Consider the following 15,017-nt stretch of genomic DNA (forward strand, 5'->3'; position numbering starts at 1 on the left):
CCTTCTGATCCCACAGAATGTGTGAAAGACTTGTACTCGAGGATTGAGATTTAATAAAGTGAATAATTTTGCCTGTTTCAGTAAGGTCATTCTTAAGCAAAAGTGGCTTTAAAAAAAATGAGTATATGGTGACAAACAGGATGCAAAGTCCGATGACACAGTACACAATGCAGATCATGTGCCTTCATTTGCACTAAGGGACCAGCAGATTTACCCACCGCCACTCATTGTAGTGTAGCATTGGTACAAATGTTGTCAACACAGTGAAAAAGGGCAAATAAACTGAGGGTTTTTACAAAAGTATTTTTAAATTTTTATTTAATGTTTATTTATTTTTGACATAGAGAGACAGAGCATGAGTGGGAGAGGGGCAGAGAGAGAGAGAGACCCTGAATCCGAAAAAGGCTCTAGGCTCCAAGCTGTTAGCACAGACCCCGGCCTGGGGCCTGAACTCACAGACCACGAGATCATGACCTGAGCTGAAGTCGGATACTCAACCTACTCAGCCATCCAGGTGCCCCTACAAAAGTATTTTTGACCTTGTGGATTCACTAAAAGGGTCTTTGGGATTCCTAGCTATGTTTGGGCCACGCTTTGAGAAACCACTGTTTTAGGGGATGGTTTAAAAAGAATCAGCGTGTTTCAACAAAGAGCTGTGTTCAGAGAGAATTTGCCAGTTTTCAAGTTGACTAGAAAACAACGGGAAGTCCAAAAACTTGGGGTGAAAAGTGGTTGGGGAGCCAACTGTTCCATTTGGGGCCACAAAAGTCCAGTAAAACTTTTTAGTTGGACAACATGATTTAGTTCTGTCAAAGATCAGATTAAGAGTGGAGCCTTCTGATGAGAAACCATGATAAAAGTAGCTGTTAAGGAGAGGAAGGGGAGGGAAGGGAGAGAAGGATCTGAGAATTGTAGATGGAAGTGAGTACATTAGAAGTCCAGCATGTTTTTGATAGAACTTGTGTTGTCAAGAAGTTCAAAATATCAGACTAAAAAAGCTCATTGGCTGAGCTGTAAAATCACATTTTGGCTCTCAGACTTTTGGTAACACTCATTTCAGCTGTGACCAAAGAGAATAAATAGATGATCAGAACTAAAATTTTGAGGTGCAAGGAGGAAAGAGGAAAATGAAATTATTCCCGAGCAGTAGAATTAAAGTTTAATCAAATAACCCCCCTTCTCCGCAGGGTAGGGGCTTTAATAAGACCCGCCAAGCAGGATTTCAGAACTGCAATAGACCAGTAAACACTATGTATCTCCTATTATTCCCCTTTTTGAACAGAAGTTTTAATTGCCTTTATCCTGTACCTCATCCACCATTGTACATAGACCAGGCCCATAACAAACTCCACTCTCTCTCTTGCCTGCCTGCCTGCCAGGTTTGGACACAGATTCCATGCCATGACAAGGTGGTATCGCCACCAGATGGAGGAAGCCTGGTTACCTGAATGGAGCAGAGGCTTGCCCAACACCACACTGGATTGTGACACAGGAAGGAAGAAATTGTATTGTTCTGAGCCAGAGATTTTTGTTAAACTCTTGTTACAAATGTTTTCTGTTACAGTGTTTAGACTACTCTGAATAATGTAGAAGCTATTTCATTGATCTAAACATGAGAAAAGGAACTGAGGCAGCGGCAGAGCAAGAATACATAGTCTAGAGGTAGAATCAATATCCTTCTGTAGATTAAGGGGGTGGGGGTGGGATGTGAGCAGGAGGGACAGCAAGGAGTGTGGGATGAGTTCTAGTTTTCTGGATCTACATGGGTGGAAGTTTTGAATAGTACTTGATAGAACAATCCAGTGAAGTTGTCTAATAGGCAGTAGTAATATGAGAGCTAAGAGTTGGGGACAGAGGTCCAGAAAGGAGGCATATACAAGGCAGTCATCAGGGTATAGGTGATGGGTGAAGCCAGGGGAAGGAGCAATGGTGGATAGAATTTCCTGGGAAGACCACTGAGAAGAAGAATACACAGGTCATCTAACTAATAGAGTAGAATCCACAAGAGAATAATAATAAACTCCCAGAAAAGAAGAAAAAATGGCAGAAAAAGGGTAGGTCAGTTTGAGGAAAAACAGTTCAAAGAATTATGAAATGTTAGAGTCAAATATTGCAAAGAGATCTAATATAAGAGTTAAATATTAGATTTTAAACTTAAGGGAGTATTGGTGACCTTCATCAAGATAATTTTAATGGAGCACAGATGTAAAATTCAGATCATTGTAGGATAAATGCCTTATGATTTATGAATAAAAAAAAAGACTGAAGGTGTTAAATCTTGACCAAGGTCCACAGTAAATGTTGGAGCTTGGCTTTGAACTCTTGCCTATCCAAGACCACAACCTGTGCTCCTCCGCTCTTTTAAACAGGTTCTGAAAAGTGTACTTAATTAAAATGCTGACTCATATAATTTTGATTATAATGTTGTCAAAGCAGTATAAACCAGAAGGCTCACAGAAATTGTAAAGGTCAATATTTTCAGAGAGAAAGGTGTAGGTTAATTTTCTATAATATTTTCTGAGAGGATTTCCCTCCCATTCCCCCCCCCTTTCTTTCTCATAAGCTGATTGTATTGATTTTATTGGTAAATAGGAGTTAAATTTTATAATATGAATGGGTGTGTCATTGTTGTACACTTATAATATTATTTTGGTTTTAGAATACAGGTTGTACCATTCTGCTGAAATAATTTTTTCTCAAACTATGTCTAAATAAGATGACTGATGGAACTTTTTCTCTCTAAAGTCTTATGAAACTTAATTAGCAAGATCAAAGGCTACAAGAGCTTAATAGCCACAATCACATTTACCAGATGCCTTGTTAGTAATTCAGCATTTAAAGTGTAATCTCCAAACAAGTCAAAAACAGAGACAAATGTTTTTTTAGGAGATTTAATTTAAGATTTTTTTTTCGTTAATAAACCTAATGGAAAATCTTAAGTGCTGCTATAGAGCACTATTTCAAAATAAGCTCCTTAGCAAAATAAATGAAGGACATGTAGAAACCTGAAGAAGCATTTATTTTTGAGAGCCAAGGTGTCTGCAAAACTCATGTAGGAAACCTCTCTTTCTTTCATTTCATATAAAGACCATTTTGTGTGAAATAAAGGAAAGTAATTGGCATCACTTGAATTCATTATTCATTAAATTTAACTATTTTTGGCTTGGCATGTATTGATTTCCTAATCTGGAATGCCTGCTAAAATATTTTCATTAAGATGTGTTATTTTGGGTAGTAAAAGGACCTTCCAATTTAGGACTCAGAACATTCAATTTGGAGTATATATAAAGTCAAGAATAAATACAGTCAGCATTATTAAACATAAACCTTGCTACTGCCCTCCTTCAGCTGCAAGTTTTGATTGCATAATTCATTCTTGTTTATCCCCTGTGCATTTCTATAGCAACTATATCTGTGGATTTTATGTGTTTGGTTGAAATGCCCCAGTAGAACAAAAGAGAAGCATTTGTAAAAAATTTTTGAAGGCTGTGTGTAGTGATGAGGAATTGAGAAATGACCAGCCTTGTTTGCAAAGCAATTAAAAAATATATCTTTTTATCTGTGTTCAAATGTGTGTGCAAGCATGTTTGATGCATTTCCCATTTTAAAGACATTAAGCCCCATCTGATTACCCATATTCACTTAAAATGGGGTAGCAGGTGATAATCTCTTCTTAAAAATTAGTTGATATGAAGCAATGTAGAGAGCAGAAACATGCAGCCTCATCCTAAAAAAAAAAATCATGTTATTATTAAGTCACCTATGTGGATTTTTGTAAAATAGAAGTAGAAAAATGTAGCTATCACATGCCAATTACACATATTCTATAAGAGCTAGGGTAATGGCTCTTACCCTATAAGTATATTTTAAAATATAAGTATATTTTAAGGGATACTATTTTGCAGTATACACTGCCACATAGGAAATTCAAAGAAAACCAAAAATAGTTTATAAAAAAAAACAAAATTAAACTAAGTTTATTTTTGTTTCCAAACCAGGCTTATTAGCAATGATAGAATTCTATCATATGCTGGAAGGATAGCATAGAAACTTCTGAATCTTTTATCAAATGTTGACTGTTTAACACATTTTATAAAGACCATGAAAATAGAAGAGTTACCAATTAACTTTAAGTTTTGCATTTCTAACATTTTAAACATGTTTTGTATGCAGGTGAAACAAAGCTGAAATGTTTTTTTAAAATTTTTTTTTTTTTTTTTTCAACGTTTATTTTATTTTTGGGACAGAGAGAGACAGAGCATGAACGGGGGAGGGGCAGAGAGAAAGGGAGACACAGAATTGGAAACAGGCTCCAGGCTCTGAGCCATCAGCCCAGAGCCTGACGCGGGGCTCGAACTCAGGGACCGCGAGATCGTGACCTGGCTGAAGTCGGATGCTTAACCGACTGCGCCACCCAGGCGCCCCTGAAATGTTTTTTTTAGAATTGGAATAGTTGTCTTTTAGGGTACTAGTTATCTATAACACAGACAAATGAAAGAAATACTTAGTCATTTTATACTGATTTTATTTATTCATTCGTTGAACAAGTATGAATTATTTACTCTGTAACAAGATATTATACCTATATCTCTGGATGCATAACAAAGGTTTAGCTACTCAATACTTTCTGGAACCTAAGGACTCATTCTCCTTGTCAATATGAAGCAAGATTGTTTGGTGCATATCCCAAGTGAAAGGGAAGAAAAAGGGCAAACAAAACAAACATGTATGCCAATGAATTACAAAAACTACTATTTAACTGGGTTGGGACCAAAGGTTGTTAGTGCTATTGGCCGCAACTATCTGAAAAGAGCCCAAAATGTCAAGCTGACCTCTTAATGGTGACTGGGTGAAAACCAAGGTTCAGTGGTTGGTTCTTGCTGCACATCCAAACATTTGGATGTCTGTCCAACATTTTTAGTTACAGCTTTTTCTTCTATTAACAAAGTTTAGGAAAGTGTAAAGTAGAAGTTGAACGCTTATGGTTTTATTTTTATAGTAAACAAATGAAAGCAGTCCATATTTTGAATGTGCTTCCTTAAGTTCATGTGGGGCTAAAGTGGCTTGGCATTAGTTATTTATGAATCACTGTTGATAACAAGAATGCAAATGTGAATTCAGAGGGACAGGAAACCTGAGGGACAGAAAATAGGTGAGATCATTATAGGCTATGATGTGCTCTGTGAAAGACAGAAAGGGGTGGGGGGTGTGAATGGTGGTCATGGAATGAGGCCAAAAAGAAGCTCTCTGAGGAGGTAACCTATCACCTGAGGTCCAAAGGATGAGAAGTCCTGGGAAGAACCAGGGGAAGAGTCTTGCAGGTAGACAGAACTAAGAGTGCAAGAATATGAAGTGAAAGGAGCTTGTTGGTTAGGAACAGGAAGGAGAGTAGCTTAGACTTCCCTCATTAGGATCTTTCCGACTTAGGTAATTTCATATCCAGTGGCGAGCACCCTGCTGTCACGCAGGATAGCCTGGGTTGTGCTACCGGAACCGACCATCCCCAATTGCAGCCACTCCAAACAACTAGATTCATTTCTTACTCACTCTGTATGTCCATTGCAGCTGGCTAGGTGCTCTTCTCTGTGTGCTCCACCCTCCACAACCCTTGCCGACAGAGCGTCATTACCTGGAACACAGAAGTTACTGAGGCAGTGTAAGAAGAAAGCATGGCACCTCCGGGCTCTTAAAGCTTAGCACACATCACTTCCTCTTGTATTTCATTGGCCAAAGCAGTGATTAATCTCAAGTCAGCAAGGAAGTGTGGTTCTCCAGCATGCCTGGAACATGAGTAGAACTAGAAGTATTGATGAGTGGTAGTAATATCCTCTGTGGGGGTCAGTGAATGACCTGGAATTGCATGTACAAGTCGTGAGTGTGTGTTGGGCTCAGGGGTGGGGGGCATGTCTTCAGGGAAAAGGTCCATTGCTTTAATCAGATTCCCAAGGGGATCTGTGACACAACAATGATTAAAAACCGCTGGACCAGTTGAAAACTGTCATGTAAACAGATAATTGCTATACAAGGCAATTTGCAGCATGAATGAAAGGCTGCAGTGATTAAAACATTGTGAGTAGTGCGGGGGGAGGGGGGGATGTGCACGTGTGTATGTGCACGCAAGAGTGTGTGTGTGGCAATAAAGAAAAAGTTGAGCAAATTTGTAGACCAAAGGGTGGAAGGCAGAGAATAGAAAGCAGTGGATTAAAGACACCAAAGGGTTAGGGGAAATTACTGAAGTCCTGGAAGATGCCCGAGGAGATGGTGTCGAGTATTCTCTAGAAATGTTAAATTCGGGGATCAGATAATTCTCTGATATAAGAAGAAGGGAGGGAAAAGGTAGCTGTCCCCATGGGTCAGGCTGCAGGCAGAGGGGAAAGAGAGGACCTCTGTTTTGTCTGATAGATGGACAAGGGCATCTACTTTGAATGAGGGGATTGTAGAGCATGTTGACAATTCGGAACAGCTGTAGGGGAAATCTGAAACGGAGCTGACGAGGGACAAATGAAAGGACTGCCAGTAGCACTGAGGGCTCAGCTGATGTTGGAGAACACAGATTTGGTACAGTGCCAGGAAACAGGGTTATAGGATTTTTCCTTATCCATGCTCAGCTGCCTGGAAGCAGGAGCTGAGAAAGTTAACGGTTGGACTGATTCTGGGCTGGGGATTGGCAGAACAGGTGCGGCACTATGCTTTGCTGATAATATGAAGTTCAAGAATCTCTGTATGGGCAAAAAGGACTAATTTTGCTTTTGCTTTTTAAAATTAATCTGGTCAGTAATAGCAAGAAGCAGCTTTACACCTGTAGTTATTCTTTGTGAGCTGCGGTTCTCACTCCCTGTACAACTTCATTCTGTTTGGAGTTCATAGCTGATAAAACCAATATAACCAGGATGGTTAAGGATACATAGTATAGCTTATTTTTTGTTGCTTAAGTAAGGTTAATCATGCTACAGCCACAGAAGATTGTATGTGTTCCTAATATTCCCTTACTCCCCCAGTAAAATCTGATGGAAGAAAGGTAAAAGAAAAAAAAATTAAAGCTCTAAAAATATAATTACATATTCACAGACAGAATTGCTTAGCTAAGCATCTTGCTATTAATTACTATGTTGTATATTTTGCTGCCTTGGCTGATACTAAGACATTGTATTTAGGGAAACCATTAAATGAAGACAAAAGGAAAACATCTGGAATAGCTTAGCTCCAAAGCAGTGTGTGGTGTGAAATAGCATTGTATTGCACTTCTTTCCCCCCGTTGCCTGCCAAATCCCTGAATTTCTCTGATTTCACTGAGGTTACATCATAAGCCTTGGATAAAAAAACAGTGTTGCTGTTCGTAAAGGGTGCATATGCATACTTAAGGCAAACACAGCCATAATAATAATTCTTCTGTCTTCCTTGAAACCTGTCATTTTATTTTCCATTTCCTCAGGGTGGAGGCTTTGTCTCTTAAGTGTCTATTGATGACTGACAGGTGAGGTGAGCAAGTCTGATCATTTAGAATTGTGTTTGAGGCTGAAACTAAATGAGACTTTTCACATCCTTCTTCCACAGAAAGAAGTTAGCTAGCAGGAGGCAAGCAAGTAAAATTCTAAAAAGAGACTGTTGCTACAAATGGCTCTTCCCCAGAAGACCCTCTCTCAAGAGTTTCAGTTGTTGATAACTAGCAGGTTTTATCTCCAGGAATGAAGTTTCTCTTCGCTTCTGGCCTGCCAACTTATAGACGGTCTTCAGCTGAGGAAGTGCTGCCAGAATGAATAGCTGGAGAATCTCCTCGACTTTTCTATTTATTTTAGAGTATGATAATTTGAGGGAAAATTAAAATTGCCAGTTTTCCATTACATGTGAAAGCTCTCGGTGCCGGCTATCTCATCAGCCCTCACAAATATACTTCTGCGGAAAATTGTGTAAACAGATGAAAAAGCCAAGAAAACGGGGGATCGATGTCTTGTCAAAGGCCACACAGTGTGTTCAGGGGCAGGACCGGGCACCTGCACTTCGTGACTGATTTGACCGAGGACTTCCTGCTCTAGCCTGGGACAGGGCAGCACGTGGATGCTGAGATCACAGAGTAAACACCAAGCAGAGGGCTAGTTATGCAAGGGGCAAGGATGACAGATTTTAAATGTGTACATGTTGACTGCGACGAGCTGTTCCTGAGGCCCAGAGACTACGAGCACCCTGAGAGCAAGGGCTATCCGTTCTTCTTTGCAAATGGCACCACTGCGCTCACTGCCTGGCAGAGTACTAGACATCCAATCAATGGTGAATACTGTCGACTGCAGTCAGAGCCTTTAAAAATGACTCAGATAGTCTCATTTCTCTGCTCAAAATGCTGCCATGGCTCCTCATTCCCCTCAGAGTCAAAGTCAAAGCCAAAGCCCTGACTTAGGTGATTTGCTCTTTGCTGCCTGTGGGGCTGTGTTTCCTATTTCTCATTCCCTGCTTTCTCCTCGAGCACCCTCCTCTTGCTCCTTTTCCATGACCATTGGCTGTTCTTTAGTCCTGAGCCCTTACTCTACATCCCTGAAAGGCCACCTCCCTTACTTCCTTAAAGACTTTGCCCAAATGTCGCTTTTCATTATCATATACCCACTACCCTTTTAAAACTCAGAGGCCCCTGCCCCGCTGTACTCCTGAACTCCCTCAGCCTACTGTTTCTTTCATAGCACTTACCACCTTCTGACTCTAACTTAATATGCCATTTACTTATTATATTGATGTTTTGTTGTCTGTGTCTTTTGCTAAAATATTAGCCTACAAGAGTGAGGATTTTTTTTCCTCTCACTAGTATCCCTAGTGTTCCATCCAGTGTCTGACACATAGAGAATGCTCTGTAGACAATTGTTGAATAAATAAATTAATAAAAGTGGATTAATGAATCAAGTGAGTAGATGAGTTGGAGAGTGAAAAGGATATATACCATTAAAGCCAGCTGTAAAGGTGAACCATCCCTTGTGGTAAATTTATAGAGGCAAACATTCATTTTCATATTCACAAGCTCTTGCAATTCATGATGAGCTTGGCCAACTTTCAGAGTCAAGGCTGCATACATCCAGCCTATTAACTGTCAAGCTCTCTTGTCAATGTGTAGTTTAATCCCTGATGAATTCAGACAAACAGCACGTGTGTGGTTTGGTATTTCCCAAAGTGGGATATGAGGCTGTCTCTGCATTAAAATTGCTTAGCTAATATTAAGATTCCCATAACTTATCCAGTTTACTGAATAATCTCTATGAGAGGTTATTATTAGATCCCCAAGTGATCCAAATGCATGCTAAAATTTGAGAATTACTAGTACATAGAAAACCTATAGAAAATGATGGGTCTGTAGTAGAACAGAATCTCCCACTGTGGTATGATTGTTCCATAGGATGCAATTAAAAAAGTGTGCATTGAATTAATAATGGTAATTGTGGATTAGTTTTTTTTTTTTTTTGTAATAGGAATTCTCAGAACCTTTATTAAGCTGGCATCATTGTGAATTTCCAATAGTAAGATATAGTATATAGCATCCCAGTTTTATTTCTGTGTGGGTATCTCTTTTTTAGGTATGTCTTACTTTCGGGGGTGAGTTTTTTTTTAAGAAAAAGTTTGAGCATTGCTATTATAAATAATAGCTAAGATTCATTCCTAATTCTAAAAATCTCAAATTTTCTATAATTCTGTTGTCTTTTTTATTAACTCTCCTTAGTTTATAATCTAATTGGGGTGTCTTACTCTCCTGAGAAAAATTATGAAATAGTATATCTGCATTGCACGGTTCCCAGACTCACTCTTACAAATGAAAGATGTGTGTGTGTGTGTGTGTGTGTGTGTGTGTGTGTGTGTGTGACAGAGAGAGAGAGAGAGAGAGAGAGAGAGAGAGAGAGACAGAGACAGATGGGGTGGGAAGTAATGTCAGTTCAGAGGACACACAGAATAGCTTATGTGCATACCCTGAAGGAGTTGGATCTGGTTGTTAAAGTAAAACTTGTGGATGAGTAAGTGGGGGTGTGCTGTATTATATGTTAGTGGGATGCACATGTATAAATATCTCACTGGGTATAAGCATATCTGGGGCCTATTCTTCTGTATTGATCACCACTAATCTATTCCTTCTGTCACTTTCCATTCCTTTGGCATGGCCCCTGGAAACAAGATAGGTATGTGCCTAGAATAAACTGCCTTCTCCCCTTTTGAAAGCCATTCGAGGTCTACAGCACATTACATCCTTCCGTGTAATGGAAGTATCCACACATGGGCAATCGCTGTCTACAGATGTAATGAACCAAGTGGGAGGTAATGAGAAGTGACTGTCACACCATCTCTAGGGCCCTGTTCCTCCCGCCACACAATTACACTGTGACCCTAGAGAAACTAAGACTGTAGCATTCTTCCCCCTTCCTAATGGTCTTAAAATCAGGCCTAGCTTACCAGGGGGAGCTGAAATGCAGCATTATTCATTTGAAAGTCAGAGGACGTCCAAGGAAATATATGATTATAATACAGGAGGCTGTTCTGTACACAATCACACACTGTTTCCACAGTTCTGACTTGGCTTTCTGCCTGAAAGATGCCAGTAGACTAAGACAGTCCTTTCCTGCTTTTCCCTGGCATGTGCTTTTGGGGTGAGAACTGTTCCTTCTTTCAGACCAGGAGAGTCTAGGGATCAGGCGGGTGGGCAAAGCTTCATTTCTGTTAGAGGAGTACATGCTGAAGCTTTACCAAAAGAAACCCCTCTCTTTTAAATAATGGTGATAAATGCAGTGAGAACAGCTCCTGGATGCTATGTCTCTCTAGTCTTCTTTCTGAGTTGCGCTTCACAGCCAGTATTGATTGCGGTGACCATTTCCACTGGCTTATTCTTGCAGTGGGAGAGAGGTGGCAGAGTTGCAGAAACGGTAGAGGGTCGCCTGCTGAGTCAACTTTTAGAGAGCCTACAGAAAGCGCAGAAAGGTGGAAGCCTTTTAAAATTCCTTCCATTGTCTTCATTTTGCTCATATAGCTGAGGCTTGCCCGAGCTCTGAGGGCAGTCTGCCAACTGCTTGCTGAATAGTGAATGGGAACAAGCTGGGCTGCTGTGTTGCTTGGCAGAGAGAGAATAGCAGACAGGCTGGCTGCTGGCTGGACGACACCATTTCCACTCCTCTGTGCCTCTGCCTGCAGGAAGCCCCCAGGTGGCATTAGGGAGAATTAGTGTGTAAATCACAGGGCCTGCTAATTTCTCACCACTTCATTAGCTGACGGTTCAATGAAAGCGCTCTCCTGCCATTCACCTCACGTCTGTGGTGCTGACGCTTCTCATCAGCAGAAGCAGAGTTCAGTCGTGCTGTGTTGACACGCTTGTGACTTTTTGGTCACCCCCCCTCAGCGTGTGCTAGTTTATTCTCTGACCCCGCCACTGGCAAATACTTCCTTGGGCGTCCCTGTGACACCTACCTCAAATTTCCTTTTGATTCAGACTTGGTTTCACATTGCCAGGAAAAGCTGGACATTTTCTTGCTCCTGTCTGTGTCTTTTTACAGGATGGGTTTGAAGATCTACCACAAAGTGTTAAAAAAAAAATACTCTGTATGTTAAAGGACTCTCCTTTGCAGCATCACTAATAGCAAATTTTTTTGAGAGCTTAATACGTGCCAGGTATTGTTCTAAGCACTTTGCAGGCGATTGAATCCTGTTACTATTTTATGCAGAGGAAACAGAGACAAGTTAATTTTGTTACCTAGGACACACAGCATTGAAATAGAGAAGTCTGGATCCAGAGCCCACACTCTAAATAGGAAGGCATTTTGCCTTAGTCAATTACTTAGTTAATTACTGGAATAATTCAACAAACATTAATGAAGCACTAAATATGTATCGCTTATTATGCCAGAGTTTAACATATTACAGTTTACCTATCCTTTGATTTTTATTTTCATCACACAGAAAGTATTTGTCGAGCACCCCTTATGTCTCTAGAGTTGTGCTCATGTAGATGCAAGAGAAATACAGGGTGTGACCTTGCCATTGAGAGATTTATAGACATGTAGACCAGAGGGTGACAAATTTTTCTTTATAAAGGGGCAGATAGCAAGTAGTTTTGCAATGAAGTTCAGGTGATCTCTGTCGCAGTAAGTATGAAAGCAGTCATAGACAATATATAAATAAACAAGCATGTCTATAATTAATAAAACTTTACAAAAATAAGTAGCAGGCCATATTTGGCTCATGGGCTGCCTGCCATAGAGGATAAAACCAGCCCTAAGAGAACCATATAGAAATAGTAAATAATGATAATGTAACTGAGAGCTGAACTGTGTGTTTCTGCCAGTGAGGTGCACAAGTGAAATTGTGTCAGAGAACAAAGAGAACTGTGTAATTTCAGTGATTAGGCAAATGGTTTCTAGAGGTGGAACATGAAACTTTCCTAAAGTGGGAAACATCTGATAAGTACCTGGAAGGTTGTGAGGTGGCTTTCATGAACAAGCCCATTGTTGTTAGTACCGTGTATAGCAGGCAATTTGGTTGCCTCATATCCTTTGTCTCTTCCTTCCTTGCTATCAGAACCCCAAATCTGTTTGGTATCACCATGTGCTCAGCTCCAAAGATGCGTTGATTAAAGGCAATCGTTAACAGTTGTATTCTCTAATTTCCCAGCCAACTGATCCAATTCTGATCAATTCCAAGTAGAGGATGCCTACTATGCTGAGAGGGATGGAGATCTTTGGCATTTCTGACCAAAGGGACAGACAAAGCTAGTGTTGCACATCCCTCCTGTTTTCCTGCCACGGTGTGAACGTGAAGAGGAGCTGAGGCAGCCATCTTAGGGCCTTGAAGGACTAAACCAGCATGTAGATAGGGAATGGGGGGCAGAGAGGAGGAGACTGAGGCTCTGACGATGCCACTGAGCTACTGCGCAGGTGCTAGGTTGCCTACCTCCAGCCACTTAACAATTAACTAAATGTTTTCAATGTTTTCAGTTACTATTAGTTAAATAACAAATGTGTCTCTTAAAATATTTCAGGAGAACTGTCTAGAAATTCTAGGAGTTTACCATTTTCTTAGATATCTCAGAAAATTGTGCTAAATCAGATGAGAATTATTTCTTTTTTTTTTTTTCAACGTTTATTTATTTTTTTGGGACAGAGAGAGACAGAGCATGAACGGGGGAGGGGCAGAGAGAGAGGGAGACACAGAATCGGAAACAGGCTCCAGGCTCTGAGCCATCAGCCCAGAGCCTGACGCGGGGCTCGAACTCACGGACCGCGAGATCGTGACCTGGTTGAAGTCGGATGCTTAACCGACTGCGCCACCCAGGCGCCCCGAGAATTATTTCTGATACTTTTCACTTTCTTGGTATTTCCTTCTCCATGATACACTAATTAGGAAAAAACAGAAGAATATCAGCCCATTTTCATTTAAATATTAGTGTAAATGTTTTAAAATATGTCTGAACAGGGTTAACAGTGATTATGGCTGGGTAATTGAGTCCCTCTAGATGTTAGAATCAGGAGTGTGGGTTTTTTTTTGTTTGTTTTGCTTTATTTTTATAACTTTCCCATAGGAAATATATAAACAGAAATTTAAAAATGGCTCTGACAACACCAAACTAATCTTATTACGGCAAGCTTCTTTTCTGGCTGACACTGTTTTCCTCTTCTTCTTTTCTCTCTGGCTTTCTAAACTCACCTCTTAATTTTCTTTCCCATATTGCTGTTTTTTATTCATTTGTTTTATAAAAGGTCGTTCTAACACATTTTCCATTTTAATGTAGTCTGTAACAGTCTGATGTTGCAGGTATGAATATGGAGTCCTTGAAGTCTGAGTCTTATTTTGAAAAGTCTCACCCAGTAGTCTTCTAGAGTCATTCCTCCATTTAATAAATGTTAACTGTCTCTTATGTGCCAGCCATGGTTCCACGTGCCATGGAATTAGGAGGAACAAACATTTGAAACTCCGTGTTATTCTCTTTTACCCTTTTCCTCTGGGCTATCACACATCAGCTCATTCTATAAGACCCAACATAAGTGCTATTTCCTCCATGAAACTAGAAGTGACCAACTCTTTGGTTATTTTCATAGTGATAGTATATTACGTTTCTTGGTTTACATCCTTGTCTAGATGGTGGATTCCTCTAGGGGAGCAGTATACTGTGTCATTTTAATCTTCCCTTAGTGTCCAGCCCTGTGTTGCTCCCTTTAAACAGCCACACCTGTATCTATAGTAAGGGCTACATGCTCAGATACATGCTTTCTGTGGAGAATGTCCTGGACTTGACCTGTATCTTGTCACACTTTAGTCAATTCTCACAGACACCAATGACACTTATTGTTTTCTTTTTTATCTTCTCACCGTTCTTCAGGTATGCTTCGCTCCTTTCCTTTTCCAGACCTTCTCAACTGTGTCCCCTCCGAGATTTTCTCACTTTGACAGGGAGGCTCATGTAGAGGGACCTAGAACTGATTATATTTTGCACCCAGCAAGCCCTCAGTAATGTGTTTAATAAGTAAGTGGATGGGCAAGTGAATGTTCACAGAAAATATGCATTGAAAAATGCTTTTTCTAGTAATTTTGGAGTGAAAGAAAACCAGTACGATGCTATTGGCTGCTGGTGGTATTTCTTGAAATGTGGGAAGGCACATGAATAGAGGCCTGAAAACTCCATTGTGGCACATGAAGCCAGTATTCTGGTCACCCAGTCCCTCTGCATCACATTCTTGTTGGTATAGGAACCCTCTTTAAGGAGAAAAATAAGGAAAATAAGAAAACACAACTCTTTCTGAACTCAAGTTAGATCAGGAAATTGTGGCAATTTCTGGAATGTCAAGAATAAAAATAAGGAAGGAAGAATTAATCCTGCTAGCCCCAAATGAGAAGCTGTCACCACGAAAGCTGTAACTCTCTAAATGAATGTAACACCTCTGAAAACTCTCACAACTGTGCCAAGTATTTACATGTTCTCTGTGAATGTGGCATCTCACAGCAAGTGGTTTTGGTTGTGAAGCACACCATCTGTGTGATTACCCACCCCTTGCTAGAGTACTCTGAACTCA

The sequence above is a fragment of the Prionailurus viverrinus genome, chromosome B1 (genome assembly GCF_022837055.1).
Source record: "Prionailurus viverrinus isolate Anna chromosome B1, UM_Priviv_1.0, whole genome shotgun sequence".
NCBI lineage: Eukaryota > Metazoa > Chordata > Mammalia > Carnivora > Felidae > Prionailurus > Prionailurus viverrinus.